Source organism: Triturus cristatus, chromosome 4_1 (genome assembly GCF_964204655.1).
Source record: "Triturus cristatus chromosome 4_1, aTriCri1.1, whole genome shotgun sequence".
Classification (NCBI taxonomy): domain Eukaryota; kingdom Metazoa; phylum Chordata; class Amphibia; order Caudata; family Salamandridae; genus Triturus; species Triturus cristatus.
In genome coordinates this window covers 1202829739-1202850558 of record NC_140585.1, presented here as the reverse complement: position 1 = coordinate 1202850558, position 20820 = coordinate 1202829739, and the positions used below count along the sequence as shown (strand labels likewise).

The window sequence follows — 20820 nt, the reverse complement described above, 5'->3', positions numbered from 1 at the left end:
GAGACAATTCTGGACTCGAAAGCTTGTCTGCTTGGGCATGGGCCCCACCCTTGACAAGATGCTCCCCTCAGCCTTGCAGAATCGGCTGGAGTCATTTGACACTCGACTCCCGCGGACTTCCGGTAAGGACAAACCGCCGCCATTGCTCTTTGCCCCGGACGGCAGCCACCTTGCCTCCGCTTAGTGCAGTGAGAAAGACTGATTCGAAGCGTTGGCGGAAGAACCCGCCTCCTGCCCCGCCCCAAGAACGAACCATGGCATTTCTACGGGGTCGCAGTGACGCCATGCTGACGCAAAATTGACGCTAACGAAAGTTCTCGAACTACTGAAAGGGATTCTGGTCCAACAGCAAATTCATGGAAAGACTTAGACTGTACTCTGGCCCGACTTCGCCCCAAGATGGCGCCGATGTAGGAGATGCCTACACACCCTTGTGGCGTCCCAGTCACGTGACATTTGTGTTAAACAGATATATATATATATATATACGATGCTTCCACACATGATGGTCAGGGAGGGGCGGCAAGGGAACCGATTTTATGCCGTAGTAGCGTTGCTCATGATACTCGACGTCTCCCCACCACGTGGCCGGCCTGAACGGTTGTAGGCCCGTATCTTGTATGCTGACATTGTTTTAAATAAAGGGTCTCTTGAAAGAATTACGGAATCAGTGCCATGACTAATCACATAGGTTGATAGAAATCTCTTCATTTGAATAAATGATTGTTACCCCCAAGCAATAGAAAACAGATAATGCAGTCCCCATTTGCCTGAATCTTTTTGATTAACGGAATTTGTACCCATCACACCTATCTTTTCCAAGAGTTGTTAAACCATGGTCAACCATAGCTCAGGGTATATGCCGAACGCAAGGTATGGTATCTTGCATCCTAATACACGACCGATTGAGAAATGCATATATGACAAGGGAACCCGAATTTAGGAAATGAAATAAATTAGAGCATCTTTGTCTCGGACAAAGAGAATAATAGGTCTGTGGTATCACCCATTCCTGCGACTAGCCTGGTACGTGGTAAGTAGAACTTTTTCGTGTCTACGCGCGCTGGGGTACTTTGAATACTGCATATCCCCTCCCCTCTTTTTTACCTTCTATAGGTCACGACAAAGTTCCGACTGAAGAGTGGAATGGACATGGACCGCACAGAGTTCAATATCAGGGAAAAACATAGACAAACGTTGTGAGATAGTGCGTAAAATTACAGACCACCATTAGGAACATGAAAAAGTGTATGATATGATTGTGCGTGTGTTCTACGATTATACGGCATGAATGTGTATGCGTTTTATATTTGGGTCACTTGAAGAGAGCGTCACTGTATGATTGAAGCACTCGTCCACCGATCAAAGGGAGGAGAATAAAGGGTCCGACACCCCCTAGGATAAACTACAAAATACTGAAAGTACGCAGCATAGAAAAAGAGGACAGGAAAGGAGAGGTCCCCATACTCAACGTAGCCCTGAGTCTCCGTCTTGCATGCATGTACCGTCACACCCTACCCGGCATTTGTGTGTACGTGATCACCGAATTTATGTCTTTTCCCCGCTTGTGTTTTCTTACATGGAACAGACCCATGCTACTCCATGTTGTGTGTGCACCAAGTGGCCTATTTTCTTACCCATGTCTCTCTCGTTTTGTGTCGTATGTATGCCAAATAGCCTACTTGATGCATATCTCTCTCTCTCTCTCTCTCTCTCCCCCTCTCTCTCTCTCTCCCACTCCCTCCCTCACTAAAAAGCCTTCTTACCCTCTTTTCTGTTTGAATAAATTAACGACACATACCTTTTCGGTAAGTGTATAATTGGCCTGAACACGGTGGTGTTCGAACAAATTGACAGAAACAAAACGACCATACTTTACCACGTTACTACCTCTCCTTTTTGCAAATGTTAAGCCTAATCGGCTGAGAAGGAAAGGACAGGTAAGACGACTGATGTCTCCCAATCTGACCCTCAACACGGGGACTATATGTCAGTGGTTTTTGTTCTTAAAGGATACCATCTCCACCACCCAGAATTACCCCTGACCAATTAGCCCGAAATAGAATGTCTAAAGCACCCTGCTCTCCCAAAAATAACCCCAGCCCTATACTAGCCGTCTCAGAGTATTTCGAACGAAACGGCTGATGGCCCTATTTTCTAATAATCCATCGCCTAAACTGATACAGGGTTACCTATTGTCCCCAACAAAGATAATGCTTAGCTTATGTTCCTCCCCGAAAGGGATACTCGTGAACGCATGACAGTAGCACCTCGCACTTACTTTTTCATAAACTTAGTAGTCCTCGGAGGAAGATGTGTACTACCAAACCTTATGTTGAGGCGAATGAGCCTCCACCGGAGAAGCCGGTTCGAATTTTTAATAAACCAGAAAGTTGACAGATGTCAGGCTTCCTGCAACGATTATAGGGCGCAGAAACCGACACCTAGAAGGCCAGACGATGGACAGGGACACCCACAGAACCCTGCACCACAGCAGTAATTAATAGATTAGTAACACGCACATTAACATCAGAATTAATAGACACCAGTCATATAGTAACAGATAAGAACATGTCCGCAACTACTCGGTGGTTGGGAGAGAGGATGAAGTATGTAAATGTCTTCCCTGCCAACTCTCTAAGACTTTTGTTTCTTGTACCCATTTAAAGATAACGTGCTGCCAACGGAAGGGAGGGGTCGGACGTGACGCACAGCCTGGCTGCAGACCTTGGAACATCTATGACATCGACCAAGGGGGAGGCTACGAAGCAAAAAGGGCGTGGGACGAGACACCATTTTCAGGATGATAAGCGCGAGGGGCTACATCGAGACCCCCTGTTCACCGACCAGCGTGCCTGAAGTCTCAACCCGTCGGGCCCGATTGGTGGGCCCAGTGCTGGAAGATTCTGCTCCCCTTGGTCCCCATTTTTTGATCTGATCCCACTCCACCCCCTCTTCCCTCGGCGTCCCGAAGCACGTCACACCCTTCTCTCTCTCACCATCTTTTATATGGATTATGAATCTGACCTACCCACAGAAGAACAAAAGGCAGGTACCCTGTCTCAAAGTACCTATGGTGAACTGTGTTAATGAACAGGGCTGTGATCGGAGAACAATGAATGATCACACCCTGCAACGTGAGAAATTGGATTTGAGCTGGACCTTAGCTCCACCGCCGGTGCTCAACAGTGCCAACGAAAGAACAACAATGAGAGCTTACCAGTGATAGCTCTTCATAAAAAGGACACTGGAAAGAAGAACCCATGTCAAAGTCGAAAATCCTCTCCCAACCACCTTTTTATACTAACTATCTTCTTATCAAGTTTTTATGGTGTTGCATCAATCACTTCCGACTGTACACTGAGAGGTTAAGGAAATGTAACTTTGTATAGTAACATCCATACAACACCAGCCATGTACACGACTACACTGTAACTCTGTATGTATTACCTCCCCGCCTACTTTATCACCTGTAAATAACTATAAGCAAATATGTCAGATTCCTCCTGCATGCCCTAAAAACTCTGTATCTTTAAGGAATGTACGAAAGACATTAACGACATTATAGCTGAAGGTTAACGAAGAATAAATGACGGCCAGGCAAGCTGGCGAGACATGTTAAAAGGGAGGACTGTGGAAATTTAGCGTGCAAACTGAACATTATCTGCGCCATCTTGCCTCTCCCCAGCACCACGCACCGCGAATGCACGGCCGCCATTTTAGGCACCCCACTCTCTCCCCGCTCATTTTCGATCACCAGCGCTTTCCCCTAGCGCTGCGAGCACCCCCCCCGCGCGCCGGCCACCCCCGCTCTCTCATACAGGCCATAAACCCTCTCCTTCTGCGCGACCCTGCTACGGAACCACATCCGACCGACATCCCATACATGGTCATGCCTCTCCTTTGATAACCCCCTTCCTCTGCGCCCCATTGTCCGAACTGGTCCCAGGCCATCACCTAGCCCTGCGGATGCAGTTTATTGCCCCTACTGTAAGGGAAACACCCCGCATCAAAGGGATTACAGTAGATCAAAGCCCCTACCCCCTGAGACCCGGCCGGTTGCACACACCCCCGGGAATTAGCGGAATTCCCTGCTGCGCGATAGCCATCTCCCACTGCGGGTAGGGTGGGAACCTCTACTGTAACTATGTGTGGGATCGGATCTGAGCCGGGGCTTCAGGGGATGTTCTTTCAGGCATCAAGAGAATCTCAAGAATGTACTATATGTAATAAAGCAATAAATCGGTGTATAAGAGACCAGGTCTCAGAGATGCGGTTAGAGCACCTCGTGACGATACCTTGCTGTCTGATCTGATGTGTTCTGCTCCGACGGAATAAAACTTTGTTTCCTGCCTTCCAGTCTCCGGCGCCTGCCTCTTTCATTGGTAAATTATCGAGTGGTATAAGAGGCGATTACCGCCGGGCAAATACTTGAAAGGTTATCGACTGAAACTGCCGCTACCATTTAACAGGGTGAGGGGGAAAACCAGTCGCAGCTGGTTGGGGAGCACCCTTGATGTGCTCAGCCCCTCACTCTATTCACTGGCAGGGCTAGTGTCGTCAGTCGCACCACAGGGGGCGGAGCCAGCATTGTGTGGGGAAAGCCCTGCCCTATTCAGGTCCAAGGTGCACTCCTCCCCAGCCATCAGCATGCTAATCTCACACTCACCACTGGGGCAGACCCAACCAGACTCCTGGAGCCAGGTTCACCAGCCAGCTCCAGCCAATCACACGCCAGACACACTTTACACTAATATGCCAACTCCTAGAAGTGGCACTTCCGCACATGACATAATCACGCATTATATATCATTGCGAAGCATTCGATCACACGAGTCCGCACATACCAAACTCGGGCCTGCACACCCCACGCATCAGGAACTACTAGGGACACAAACATTCCCCATGCATTCCTATGGGAGGGCAGGCCTATCTCACCACATGCACTCAGAGTGCGCACGCACTTTACCCTGGGACACAGGGAAAGTGCGCAGAAACCAAAAACCACTATCACCAGGTCACCAATAAAAGCAAAAAGTTCAGGGGTGAACCTGCCAGAAGGGCCAAGTCCAAAACTTAGCATTTTAAAACAAATGTGGAAGGCTTGCGCCAGTCCTGCTGCTGCTTGCCTAAAGGTTGACACTCCAAGTCAGAGGTTTCTAGTGACACATGCACTATTGCGCATGTGTCACTCAAAAGCTCTGTAAACCAGGCTGACATGGTGCCAGCCCTGTATTCACTGTTTAGGGATCCTTGAAACCGCCCACAAATGATGCAAGGCTAGGTCATATTTCCAAGCAGCCAGGGGTGGGTACAGTAGAAGCCCAGTGCCTTCAAAGGCTTCTAATGTCTGAAGCTGCTGCATGACGACCCTGCCCTTTCCCAAGTTGTCACTGGATGGGGTTGGGTCATCAAGCATAACTGACCCCACCCATCTCTGTGACGTGATGAGAAAAGTAGGGTTTATTGTTTTTATACTGCCTCTAACGTTACTACAATAATCACTGCACTTTCTATTGCGGTGTGATTACAGTAGTAACGCTGCAGTTTATTAAAAAAATGCTTTAATTCTTATTTGATCTGACCACAGAGTCATGAGTCTCAACTAATGACCCTGTGAGGTTGAGTCACATGCTGTATGCTGTAAACGCAATACACTGCTCATGCTCCTGCTAAGTGTATTTCTGTTTATAGCAGTTCAGCTGGATTCGCAGAGTAGAGCTTTCAGTTTCAGTTTCAGCTTCTCTATGAACTGTGGCCGAGAAAGCACATCACCAAACCTGGCCTCGACTCATCAACCTGCAAGACTGACTGGGACAGAAGTTGCCTGATTAGGTAAATTTAAAATATTAAATATTTTACTTTTTATTTTGGTATTTAAGCATATTGCATTGCCACACATATGTTTAGCAAGTCTATCATGAGTACATTTGAGCACTTTACGAGATTTAACTAATTCGATTTTGCATTGGTATTGTGCCTAAAAAAGAAATGCAACCAGACGCAAAATCTGGACCTCAACATATACATTAATTATTTTAAAGCTCTGCCATAAAGAAATTGGCAACAAGGAGGAACGTGATGTTAATTCTGTTCAGGTCAATTGTTCGCAAAGTCTGTATTTTAAGATATCTTATGGGGTTAAGGCACCTGTTGTAGAGATCTTTGTGTGCCCTGAATATATCAGTGACTAATATCAATAGAAAGATAACTTTGGTGGTTAACGCATTTGCTTGAGAGATCTCTGTTTTATCCAGTCCCAGTTTTGAATCAAAGTAGCATAGAGGGTTAATACGTCTCCTACAAAGCACATCATGTCATATGCAGATGACAGATTTTTATTTTATTTAGCTAGGGAAGTGGGTTAGTGCTTTTAACATAGAGATCATTTTGTTATTTGAAGTTCATAAATTGTACTCCTTCTAATATAGCACAGTGGGCTATGAGGGACATGTGACCCTTACACATTGTAACCCTCACTGACTTATGTAACACATCCTGTAAATTGATTTACACACACATGATTTATTGTCAGTATATAATGTGTACATGTGATCTAGAGCGCTGTCACACCCTACATATGGATGAGTAGCACTATAAAAGAAATAAAGACAAAATAGTGGTATTTAAATAATTTGTGACAAACCAGCACATCTGACATTATTATAGTGCATGCATATGTCTTATATACAGAGACTGAACAAATTCAGAAGCATGCCTCTCTTAAGCACCTCTGAAGTGATAACAATCTGTGAGCCTTTATTTTCCCTCTATTGCATTTGCATCTAGGTGTGAGGCTCCAGAGAGCTCCCAGCCAGAATACTGGAACAAAAGGAGGCCTGATGGCCCCTTAACTTCAGTCTTTGTTATGGGTGCAACTGAAATCTGATATGCCCCCTCCCCGTCTGCATGTTGCTGCTCGGAATGAAAGCAGACACCATGCAGGCGCTGCTGAATGTGTCCCGGTGTATTAAAATGACACGGTACGAGTTCAGTATATTTCTGTGGGTCCCAACCACTTGGCTGGGTAGACAGCATCCACCCTGTGAGAATAGTGGGTAGACGCCATCTACCCATGTGTTCTTTCAACTTGTGTCCTAGATATAAGAATCTTTATCACATACAGTCTACATGAAAGCTGTCTTGCCTCTTAGTGCACTAATGGTACTGTCATCAGGGTAAGGGCAGGGACAGAATGATTCTAAGATCATGTTTTAACACTATCACTTTTAATAAAGGCTTCTCAGTGCAGTGCTATAATGTAACATGATAATGTCATAAACATAAGTAATTCCTGACCTGGTTGGCAGACATTACCCGACGTGGATCCAAGGGGTGGCACTTTGCCTACTGTTGTTTTCCAGAAAGGCGCCAGACTATAGGCTGCTTTGAGGGGCCAGTGTGCTTGGTGCAGAATGTTTTCAACCTTGGGGTCCAGTTGCTGGGGAATTATCACTGGCTTATCTGTCCCTTGGATCCCCAGCCGCCTGAAAGTTGCAGTGGTAAAACTTAAACCCACCATCCCTCCTCTAGTCACATAAGGTGTTTCCCTTCCTCTGTTCACCACACCTCCAGGATTGTAGAGTTCAGGCCCAGCGCTGATTTAGGAATGGCCCATGTTTGCTTTTAATTAGCAACTTTAAAGTTCCTGTTTTTTTGGTAAAAAAAATAAAGCCACAGTTTGTTTGTTTCTTTTGCTCCTTGTGCAAGCCTTTTTTAATGTGTTCTACTTTATTTCTTTATATTAGTTTATGGGTGCTTAGTTGATTCAGTTAGATTATTTATTATTTATTGTTACAATTCATGCCTCTGGAATTCTGGAGTTGTGGCAATTTAGGTAGAGTGCTGCTGCAGTGTACCACAGTTACCCATCCGGTCCAGACAGGAAGCTGTGCAGTTTAAAAGGGCTATTCCAGTCTCAGCACTTTGACATAGCCAGCGCCCAGCAGCAAGCACAGAGGCATGCAGCCTCTCTATGTAACAATGAGCAGCTACACTACTAATTTGCAACGTCCGATGCCAGTCTTGGAAGGCTTCTAACCTGCAAAAATAATTATTCACAGCCTGCCTTGCTACCGAAACTCATCTGCTGCCAGCATTTTAATTGGAAGCAGCTGATGCAGTGCAAAGCTGATGATTGGGTCAGGCTGGACTCGGATGATAGAAGTTTGGCAATCAGTACCAGCTCCAACCAAAACAGTCCCTTTCCAGTTGACGAGACGAAACGTGAAGAGAGCAGGAAGTCGGGTGCCGTAAAGGCTGGTGCTGAGAAGGACTGATTGCCATGTCAGATGCCACTTTTTGCCATAGACGAGTGATTCCAACACTGGGGAACTTTAAAAGTTTTGGAACTGAAGGGAAGTAGGTCATGATGCTCTCAGGGGCATGGGCTGACTGTCAGGGTAGTGCAGGAGAGCCCTGGGAATGCACAATCATACATCTCTCTGGCTTGTGTGTCCTTTATCATGCCTAAAGAGAACTCCAGTGAGGCTGATTTGAGAAATGGTCAGCAGCCAGTGGGGGCTTTGCGCAGACAGGTTGAGTGAGTCCAACACTGCTGGGGATCAGTGTGAAGGAGTTAGCACTTTGTGGTGACTGGTAATAAATTAATCTCAGTAGGTTTAGTGACCTTCCATTTCAGTGGTTTTGCTGCAGTTTCAAGACCTTTTTAGAGATCGTCATTGCTCAAATGGGTACAATTTCTGATGTTTATCACTTTACATGGACGTCATTGCTTGGGTTTACTTGCAAGAAAGTGTCACTCGAAGTGTCGCACATTTGGTAATAGAATGTTACTCATAAGTACACTGAACCCAAGGAAATGTCACTCATAAGCAATGTGGATACTTGGCAGCTATGCTTTTGTAAAATAGTGCTCTCAGCTACTAGCGAGTCAAATCAGATCATTATAATTGTCATTTGATTTGACCTCTGCATGCCTATTCTGACTTCTTTCTTCTGCTTACTTGCACGCAAGACATTCTTTACAGATCAACAGGGTCATAATCAGGAAGCTGATTTTCATTTAGAAGCTTCTATAGCAGTCACTGTAAAATCAGAATATAACTTGACACTGCTTGGGCGTCTTGAAATACTAAATGGCACTCAATGATGCACATATTCACAAATATTCACTAAACACACACACACATTGTAGCAAACACACCCTTTCATAAATGCTTGCTACAACCCTCTTGCTTAAATGTACACATTCATTATTGCAGTAACAGGTGCTTAATATGTTCATCAGTGCTGTGCACACAGTTACATAAACACATTTCCATGCACCTTCTCTTATGTTCATACATACACATTTTGTGCTCATACGTTTGCACATCCTAAAGATGTTTTCCTAAAGACAGCACATACATAATCACACAATTTTATGTGCAAACATTTACACAGGCACTCACTGCAATCCATACATACACAAACATTCACATGCACAAGTACACATTTGTTCACATAAACACATGTTTACACATGTACATGCACTTGTTTACACAAACAAGCACCTCCACACAAAATTGCACACAACCTCATGTTTGCAGAGACCAAGGAACAAGTGTGCACTCATGCACATTTCTTGAAAAACCACTGGAATTTATTATTTTAAATGTTTGTGTTTAATTGTTTTCTGTAAAACAGTATTATACAAGACGCATATTTGCCGAAAACATTACATGAATGCAATATAATTGTTGGTAATAATTCTTGTTTTATATCCTTTAGCACTAGAGAAATTGGAGTTAAGACTGGTCATAAGATAATCGCATTCAAGATCAGTTCTGAGAGACATCGAAAGAGGACACATGGTGGCTAGGGCTCCGCTGCAACAGGACCTGATCCTAAACTCAGCCTCCTGGTCCTTGACCCCAGGCCACAAGGTATGACATGCTTCTCTATTTAGCGCAACGATCCACATTCAGCTCTATATTGCTGGCAACTGTGTGGTCAATTGAGGAAGTGTCTTTAGGTGATGCGGCATGTTGGTTTATCCTAGCAGTTCAGTGCAGAGAATATGAGGTTGTATGTCATAAAGTTCACTTTTTCCATGTCTACTACATTAAATTCAAGTTGAAATTAGGAATAGGGAGTTCGCAAAGTTTCACTCTGCGGAATTCTGCCCAGTTACCAAAAAACTCCACGAGCAGGCAGAGTAGATAGATGTGGTATTTACAAACAAGATTGTTGAAAGCTATTTGAACGGAATGTACACTGAAGAACCTTGGGTTAATAAAATTGCAGCTAGAGGGCACTTCACACTTACATATACAGTATAAACACAAATAAATATTTTAATTGTTTCAATGTTCCTATCCAAAATACGGAAAATATAATCTCCATCTGTTTTTCTCAGCAGGTTCTTCACCCCAGGGCCCTCTGCTTCTCCACCATCCCTGACCTTTATCTGCATTGCTCGGGTGTCAGATAGTGCTCGTTGCTCCACCGATGGCAGCAGATATGAGCCAGGTTCCGTACTGCCAATGCCCATATCCTATGCCCGTATCCTACAGATCCGGGCCCTTGGCTCCGCATCAGTACTGGTTTGGTATGTTTTCTTCCTGGGGTCACAGACGGGTCCTGCAGGCCCTGAAGCTGGCACTGGTTCTGTGCATGGCAGGGTGGGCACAGGTAGGAGGCTGGAAACCAGCAGGCTGGCAGCCTGGTCTCAGTGCTGGTGTAGTGCTGGTCTGGGGTGAGTTGCAAAAGAGGGTACTGTCCCATACCTTTCTTTGAAATGGTGGGTTGGAGTTAGTGACAGGATGGGGAAGCACTGGCCTGGCTGGGGCGCTGCTGTAGCCTGGCTGTCTTGATTCTTGAACACGAGAATTTTTCACGCCGTTATGTTGAAAAGAGAGGGAACATTCAGGCCCTTTCAAAAGTAACTTGCGCTATTCAAAATGCTCCAGCATGCATCGATAAAGTAAATTTAGCTAATTTGGTACTAATTACCTTCTGTGACTGTGCCTCTCTTGCATTAAAAGAAAATGTCTTCGCCTTCAAAAATGAGATCTATCACCAAGTATAGGGCACCAGTATGGGCAGTACATTTGCGCCGAGTCTGGCCTGTCTTTACATGGCTAATTTTGAAGAAGAACATATCCTCACAGATACTAACCCATTTACCGGTAACATCCTACTATGGCGCCGCTACATAGATGATATTATCATCTTTTGGAAAGGGGATGAAGAGGCCTGCCGCTCCTTCTTCAAATATATTAATAACATCAATCCCTTTCTCAAATTTGTCGGATCACTGGCTTCAGATTCCATTCCTTTTCTTGACCTTCTAATATCACTAGAAGATGGCACTCTCAAAACAACCAACTACAAAAAACCTACAGATAGAAATAGCCTGCTCCTATTTCAAAGTCATCACCCCAAAGCACTCAGGAACAACTTACCTGTTGGTCAGTTTCTTCGACTTCGGAGAAATTGCAACACCAAAAAAGAATTTTAGAAAGAAGTCGATACCCTGTCTGCTAATTTGATCAGAAGAAACTATCCATGCAGTACAATAAGTCAGGCTCGTAAGAGAGCTAGAAACAACCACAGAGGAGCATTACTCGAAGTAAAAGAGAAGAAGGAAACTGACACAATAACCTGTGTCACATCATTCACTCCTAATTCCAACAAAATTCAAAAAATCATCAGGAAGCATTGGAGGATCTTAGAGACAGGAAATCTGTCACCAGGCCTGACACCCCTGTTCGCATTTAAAAGAACTGAGAATCTGAGGGACATATTGGTACATACCCGTCCAAAAAACAAGATCAATCCACAACCCACCCTTTGGATGCTACCTCCTGTGATGGGCCACTTCCCATGCGGGTCATGCACAGTTTGTCCTCAGACGACCATGACCAAAGAACTAGATCTTGGACTTTCAAAACCATGGCAGCAGAGACCCCACACTAACTGTAGCACCAAGAACTGCGTATACTTGATCACGTGTCCCTGTGGTTCCCATTATATAGGAATGACAGCCCGACCAGTTAAGATACGCATTGGAGAACACAAGAGTACTATCCGTTGCAAACGCTCAGCAACGAGACTACAGAGTCATTTTTTGGAGAGAAATCATCCCCCAGAAAGTTTGCGGTGGACCATTATAGAATCCAATCCTCAATGGTCCACATCTACTTTGTTCGAGCGTGAACAACGATGGGTCTTCAGACTTAAAAGTCACAATGAAATACCCTGGGTTGATCTGACCCGATAAATTACCAACTGGGATCATCATGTAATACTAGTTGCATTCACTGCACACATTACATAACATTCCTTGATGTTCCCTCCCCATTGTTCCCTCCCACGGCTGTCTAACCTCTTCTAACTAGCCCTTGTAACAGTTATCTACACTGTAGCTAAGTCGATACTCCATCACCTTTGCTAGCAGGGAACTGCCCTAATGAGTCCTGGTAACTACTTGGTCTCTTAGCTATGACATCTGGACAAGCACCTCTCCCTCGCATCCCCCATCCTACCAGCCGGAGACCCCTTTCTAGGCTCGCTAGCCTTGAGGGCCACCACACCAATGTGTTGGAGTATTACTTTTATTTACTAAAAGACGCTGGATTATTTTTGTCCACTCTGCCTTTCTTACCCAGGCTCCCTTCTTTTACGGGCTCATACTTCCCTTGCCTTTTCAGCCTGTTTTCTTTTTTTTTAGCCACTTCACGAGGACACTACATAATTTTGTCCTTAACCTCGTGTCCCGGTTATCTATATTCTAGGGCATTCCTAGCCTTCCTGACACCCGTCCTGCCTTCTTTCTGTTTCCACAGTGAGTACGCGGTGAGACTTTATTTCCTTTTTTCTTTGTACCGTGAAGCCCGATACTCAACACCAGGGCATTCTAGCTTCCCTAATTTTTAGCACGGTTTGTCGATGCGAACTTTATTGACATCCCAGTGTCTTTGTGAGTTCCCTCCTTGGGTCCCTTTCCATCATGGCCGCCATTCTACCCCCTACGATCAACTCGTCATTACGCTCTAGCTGCGTGTGACGCCCACACGCGTCGCTGCCCCTATCCCGATGGCTCCATGTTTGTATTTAACGGATACTGCCGCTCTACACGCCGTCCAGCAGCCGTGGCTACCGGGTAGGTGATCCGGAGCATATAGGAAGAGGGCCAAGTAAGTGCCCTCCACCCCCGTAATTTTTATTTATTTTTTGGTTTACCGTTAGTGCTTCCTTCCCGTGTTCAGCACTGTCTTAATCTGACCGGCTCCGTCCACACTTCCTTGTTGTTTTTTTCCCTAGCTGCCTCTTGAAGTACTGGGGTTTTTAGGACCCCAGCGGTGCCAGGGGTAGCACCCTATGACTTCGAGTTCTTCCTGTCTTGGACCACAGAAACATAGAGTCTTGTGGTGGCGTCAAAGATCGTTTTATTATTGACTGCAGCCAGTAACAGCAATCCTAAAAGTACACACGGGTATGTTCTCAGGAGACTGCTCAAAATTACAAAACCAGTCTTCTCCTTATATACAAAATATCATGCTTCAGGCACATATTCCTCGTTTTACGATATGGTCATTCATATGTATTCATTACAAACGAAAAGGCAGAGTCATGATGACCATCCCACATTTCAGTTCAGCCAGCCCACAATTATTTACCCAGCGAGGCTCAGATCCCTCATCAGATATCAGCAGACCCCATTAAACACGGGCACCTCCTCCTCGTAAAACAGGCCATAAAGCAGGAAGCAGAGTCAGGTGTGAAAGAGATTAGTCGGGGGCTTGTGTGGGATGAAAGGCTTTATGGTGTGTCAAACCCTGATGCTAATCACAGGTGGCCGTAGGAAGGGGAGCTCGTGAGACCGGACTGACCTCGGGCAGTGGAGCCAGTTCGCACAGGTCACAGAGAAGTCAATAGAAGGTACATGTGTTCTGAAGGCCTGTGCATGTCCTTAATGTGCAGCCTATGTGAGGGCAACCATAAGATGGCTACCGCTCTAAAATGGAACCCACGAAGTCAATGTGTAATATCGTATACAAAGTGAATTTATCGATGAAACGTTATGCAAAACACTTGTACATACCGCTTTGGTCATTCGCGGTTCACTGATACCGAAATAGGCAGGGTAGGGCCATGCCTCCTACGTGGTCCCAAAATTTAAAGTACCACAGACCCTCCTTTTGCCCTTACATAGGCAATAACTATACTCATATTAATCCGAGTCCAGGTCTATATTCATAAGGTCATGGAGATGTTGCTGTAGCATCATCCTATTGCTTAGCTCGTTCCTCGTTACAGGTTTCCTTATACACGATGTAGCACAGAGGCCACATACTGTAGGAGCACACTGTACACACAGACAGAACAGGAAAAGAATGGCTAAGACCATTCCAATGACCATCAGAATCTTCCATCCCCAGGCAGATATCAGTTCCCAGAACCACCCCATCAGTGACCAATCTCCTTTATCCACGTGAATAGATTCAGATATTTTATGCAGTTTGGAGATGGCTTGATAAACTGTTGGAGCGTTTTCTGGTATGAAAATGCAACAGCTAGATTGGATGACCTTACATACCCCACCACGGTCTGCAAGTATGACGTCTAGAACCATACGGTTTTGCAAAGTCATGAGGCGATCCGCTTGGAGCTCAGCTGTCAAATTACCAAGGGCACCAGCCATTACATTAACAGTGGATTCAACCACACGAGTCAGTTGTCTCAGGTTCCTACTATTGACCATCGGTCCCCAAAATGGCAGGAAACCCAAAAAGAAGTCTCCCGCTTCCTGACCGGCAGTATCCTCCTGACTAACAACGCCTCTCACAACTCTGGTCTTGTGATAATCAGAGGCAGCAGTAAATGTTGGCGGTAGCAAGTTTGCAATATAACATGTGCCCGAGAAATCAGGGGGCAACCATGTATATGCTCGGTCATTGCAGACAAAATATGTCCCCTTGGCAGCCAAAAACGCAGGGAAAAATTGTGATGGAAAAGTGTACGTTTCAGTACAGTCACTTGTCCCCAGTTGAGCTCTTGGATTCTGACCATTACCTTGTAAACAGAACCGACCTATGTGGGGTACGACCCAAATTGGGGATGAAATTTTGCGCTGCTTTTCGCCCAGACTAATGCTATACCCCGTCGCGTTCCAACCTACATAAACTCGCAATTCATCCTTGGGAATAGATGAGTATGCGTCGATATCTCTGCTCATATCATCAACTCCTTTCATTAAGGCCTTATTGTTCGTGCTAGGTCTGATGGAACGCGGTTGTCGCGGGGAGTAGGCATCTAATGCAAAAAGAAACATAGTCTGGAATGCCCATGACGATCCATTATAGCTAAACGGCAGCACTAGATATGGGATACCCTTATTAATGGTATGTGGCGTTAAACCACACACCCAGCAATTGGTTGTATTCATAACTAGTTGGTGCTGGTGCAGGAGTTGAATAAACGAGTTGTTTACAAACTCAGACCGTCTAGCTTGTTCGTGTTCAGGCAGAGGGTGGAAAGAGTGTAAGGAGACAGTAGGGGGAGGAATCGGCTGTACAGTGGTTGCAAATGGCACTTGAGAGGACAATAATACATATCCCACAGTAAACATCATCATACTAACTAGTGCAAACAGACATAATAATACAAAACGTTTGCTCTTCATTATTTTACATATTTTTTTCTTAAAGTTCATTTCCTCAGCGGGTCTCTCCATCTTGAAAAACTCCATCCTCTAATCGTGCTGTTCGCGGCGGGTGAGTTTCTTCTGCTTAGAAATACACCTGTCAGTCCAGGGAACGCCCCAGACTAACCAGAACCGTTGACCTAACGTCTCCGGCTTGTACCCCAAAGTCTTGGCACCGCGACCCTACAGCTGAACCCGGATGGTGGTTCGAAAAGGAAAAACCAAAAATAAGAAAGTTTCTTAGATGAGAGAGAGCTGTACTGTCAAAAATATCAAAGAAAAAGAATTTTTATTTGTCCATAGTTCTAGGCCTCAAGTTATAGCGTTCTCGTCCGGGTATTGTCTGATCTTGAAACAAAAGTTCAGGCTCTGTAGTATCCAATCGGATTGACGGTGGCACAGCTTCTTGCAGAATATTGTCACTTTCTTGCTCAGAGCTTGTTCCTTTCACACGCGCATCGCTAAAAGGCAGAAAACGAGGCACGGTCTCAGTTTCAGAATCAGCGATCCCCTCCTGGACCCACCGGTCATATGGCAAAGGCAAAGGGACTCTTTTACAGTGGACGCCGTGGATCCAGTTCTTCTTTCCTTTCACTCGAACAGCCGATCTTGTAGAAAGAAGGACGAGATGGGGGCCAGTCCAACGGGGCTCATCATTCTTTGCCCGTTGAAAATTCTTCACCAGCACCCACGTTCCAGGATCGATGGGATGTCCTGGAGCTTCAGAGGCCTGAGGCAGAGTATCGTGCACCTGTTGGTGTAAAACACGCAATTTAGCCGTCAATTCATACAGATAGTCAAGCAGTATTGGATGTTCGATTTCGCTAAATTTTGTGGGCCTTGGCACTCCCCATATCTTGGCCGGGTGGCCAAACACTATCTCGTACGGACTAAGTCCCATTCGTGAGTGCACAGTCATTCTGGTTGACAGGAGTGCTAAAGGCAGAGCGTCAGGCCATTTAAGACCAGAGCTCGCCTGGATCTTAGCCAATTTAAGTTTTAAGGTGCCGTTATAGCACTCTACTAATCCAGATGATTGGGGGTGATTTGCAGCGTGAAATTTCTGTGTAATGCCTAGCCCTTCACATACTTCTTTCATCACTCGACCCACAAATTCACTCCCATTATCACTCCAGACCATTCTTGGCATTCCAAATCTAGGGAAATATTCTTTGACGAGGGCTTTAGCTGTGGATAAGGCAGTATTGTCTTTTAAGGGGTATGCTTCTATCCACTTTGAGAAGGCACAGACAACAACGAGTACATATTTTAAATTGTTGCACCTTCCCATGTGGATGAAATCTAGCTGCAAAACCTCGAACGGATACGTTGGAGGTGCAAAATGACCAGCTGGAGTTGGGGTTCCTCTACCAGGATTGTATTTCAGACACACCATACAATTCTTGACCACATTCGCTGCACATTTGGGAATTCCAGCATTTTGCCATACTGGAGCCAACAACTTGCAAATCCCTTTTACACTAATATGGGCCATTCCATGAGCCATCGTCACCACTGCAAGCACATACGCATCGGGTAACAACCAACGCTGATGTTCTGACAAATCGACCCAACAGCCTTTTTCATCCAATTTACCCGTACTTTCTCTCCACTTGCTCAATTCTTTCTCTGTGGCTTCAGCTTGAAGGGACTTCACGCTCTCTATCGTGTCTTCACACATTCCAACATCACCAACCCATCTTGCAGGGCCTGCAACATACATTCGATTATTTACATTATTTGCTGTTTCTTTCGCAACTTCATCAGCAAATGCATTACCACGACCGACATCATCTGTAACTTTCTTGTGTGCACTGCATTTTACAATCGCAATTTGTAGCGGCAAGGTCAGTGACTCAAGGAGATCATTCACCAACTGACCATTCTGAATTTTGGTTCCATGCGAAGTCAGGAATCCACGTTCTTTCCACAAGCGCCCAAAACTATGGGCCACGCCAAAAGCATACTGACTATCTGTGTATATGTTCACCCTCATACCTTTCGACAACACACATGCTCTCGTAAGTGCAATTAGCTCTGCTGCTTGAGCCGAGTTATGTGGTATACGTGCGGTTTCAACAACCGTGTGCAAAGTCGTGACAGCATATGCAGCAGTCGTATCACCATTCGGAAGCTTGAAGCATGAACCATCCACCCATAAGGTACCATCACACTCAGTCAAGGCAGTATCTTTAAGATCCACTCTCCTTTTGTTTCCTCTTCTGTTCTGAACAGACAATCATACTGTTCAATCTCATCTGTGTCTGCTGCAATCGGCAATAAAGTAGCTGGATTCAATGTGTTGCATCTTTTTATGTGTACATGACTCGCTAATAGTGTCAACTCATAACCTGACAATCGAGCACTAGTTAAGTGCTGTATCTTGGTCCTGATCAACAACGTGTCCACTGCGTGTGGAACCTTCACAATTAACGTGTTATTCATTACTAACCCAGCAGTCTGTCGAATAAAGACAGCTGCTGCCGCTGTGGCTCTCAAACAACTTGGCAAGGCCTTAGCTACCGGACCCAAGGTCGATGAAAAATACGCACATGGGCGCTGTTTGTCTCCAAAAGACTGTGTCAACACTGACAATGCACAACCTTCTTTCTCGTGAACATACAATGTAAAAGGCTTGCTGTAGTCGGGAGTGCCCAACACAGGAGCTGAACATAATGCCTCACGCAATTCAGAAAAACTTTTCTGACACTCTTCAGACCATGGGACGAGATTCGGTGTATCTTTACATGTCAATGCTATTAAAGGTTTTGCCAGCAAAGAAAAACTCGGGATCCACTGCCTACAGTAGGAAGTAATACCCAAGAAAGCACGCACTTCTCTCTGTGTTCTTGGCACGCTCAATTTTGCAATGGCCTGAATTCTTTCTGGGGTCAGTTTCCTTCCCTCCTTCGAAAAGAGATGACCTAAGTAGGTCACTTCTTGTCGACAATATTGCAGTTTTGAGAGAGACACTTTGTGATGGAAGGCAGACAAATGACGCAACAATGACACCGTAGCTTCTTTACAAATCTCCTCAGTATCCGCGGCGATTAGTAAATCGTCAACATACTGGATAAGGGTGGCACCACTAGGTAAAACAATTGCGTCAAGCTGTGCTTTTAAAGCTTGGCTGTATATTGATGGGCTTTCACAGTAGCCTTGAGGAGCGCGTTTAAAACGGAAGCTACGACCTCCTAGGCTAAAACCAAAAATGTCCCTACTTTCCTCTGCAATCGGGATGCTAAAGAAAGCATTCTTTAAATCAATCACTGAGAACTAAGCAGCGGAAGCTGGAACCATAGTTAACAAAGCAGTTATATCAGGGACAACTGGAAACTGGGGCACAACAATCTTATTTACCTCTCTAAGATCGATCACAAATCTGTAAACAGGTGGCTGTGAAGGGTCAGTACGTTTTAAAACAGGCAAAACAGGGCTATTGCAAACGTTACCTCTTGTCTCTTCAATTACATCCTTTTCAATCAGATCATAGATAATCGCTAGCAACGCTTTTTCACCTTCATTAGAGATCTTGTACTGGGGAATGCGTGGCAATTTAACATTGGCTTTCAAAGTTACCACGTATGGCGGTATTTCCAAAAGGCCCACATCATTAAGACCAGAAGCCCAAAGAGCATCCGGAAGAGACAACAATTCAGCTGGCAGTTCATTCCTTGACAAATACATTGGAGAAATCACTTCCCTGCCAAGTGAAAGTTGTACTCCCGAGGGGGAACAAAATAATGTTGCATGTAATCTCTTCAACAAATCTAATCTTAACAGGTTTTCACCACAACCTGTCGTTAGGATAAGGGGTGCTTTCAGCTCACAAGGTCCAACAGAAAGGGGCATAGGACTAGAGATCGGGTTCCTAACCGGGGCGCCAGAAAAACCTACTGAAACATTCGTGTCGCCAGACAAAGGTGCGCCAGGGAGTTTTGAATGCATAATTGAACTTTTTGCAGCACCAGTATCCAACAGAAAAGGTTCTGTCACACCCGCTGTAGTCACCTTGACATGCGGTCCACTCTGATCCACTGGCACTGAAACAACTCCCTCTCTTTGTCTACGGCTATCCTAGTAATCATTACTTCCTACATTTTCATCCTCTGCATAATAGTCATTGTTATAGTACTGACCTGTCCTACCAGTTGCATTGGCTTGCTGATCAAAACTATTAATCGTATTTTGAGATGGAAGAGCACGCGCGTTCTGGGGAACATTCCCGCGTCCCCTACCTCTAGGAGCTTGTTGACCACCTCTACCTCTGGTGCTAAAAGCGCCATTAGCGCGCTGTAACAGAATAGGACAACTATACTTGAAATGACCCTCTTCCTTGCAATATGAACATTGATTAGGGCCTACAGGAACACGTGGTTGAGAATACTCGTACCTTTGCACGTTTCTCTGAAACTGTGGTTGTTGCTGATAATTACTCTGGCCACCACGTGGCGGGTAAGCTTGCTGTAAAAGAACATTTGTTTTTAATTCTTTTGTTTTCTTGTCTGCTTTATCTTTCTCATCCTTATCTCTATTTTCGTAATACTGTGCAGTAGCCAGTATTTGCGCTGATGAGGAAACAGCCCAATAACTTTCTGAATCTTTTAACTTCTTACACAACTCGGGAAGCAAATTATGCACAAATTTATCAACAAATAATCGTTGACCACCTTCCGTATTCATATCTTGACCACTGTGGTCAATAAACGTTTCCTCAAACCTGGTGAAGAAATCAGACACTGTTTCATCTTTCTTCTGCTTACACGCAGACAATTTATCCCAATTCACACGCATCGCGGGCATTAAAGTCTTCATGTAAGCAATGATTCTAGCAGGGAGTTCTGCTACCAAAGGGTCAGGCTTGGCACCACCATCTTGTCCATCATTAGCAATAATAATATTAGCCCATGTGTCACCTAACTCTGCAGCATGATCTGCATTACGAATCAATCCCCACAAAGGCTGTGGAACAACATTTCCAAACAACATATCTATGTCAGCTAGATTCATGATACATGATCCTGCCGTCTGTGACAACTCCTTATAATATCCTGCAGGGTTTTTACGGGGATCAGGCAATGTCTGTTTAAGCGCTATTACTTCAGATCGTTTCCAAGGGACATGCACCCAAACACGCTGGAAATGAGCTGGAGCAGCAAGAATACCGT

At 45.1% G+C, this 20820-nt stretch overlaps 1 protein-coding gene across 1 annotated transcript in view; it reads left to right on the top strand.

The window, feature by feature from the left end:
• The window catches only part of LOC146856389 (retinol dehydrogenase 16-like), a 104624-nt gene that overhangs the window by 12828 nt on the left and 70976 nt on the right, over window positions 1–20820 (top strand). Inside the window, exon 2 of the mRNA XM_085654514.1 lies at window positions 9733–9887. The gene's annotated coding sequence lies outside the window, so the exon portion shown is untranslated. The remainder of the gene's footprint in view (window positions 1–9732; window positions 9888–20820) is intronic.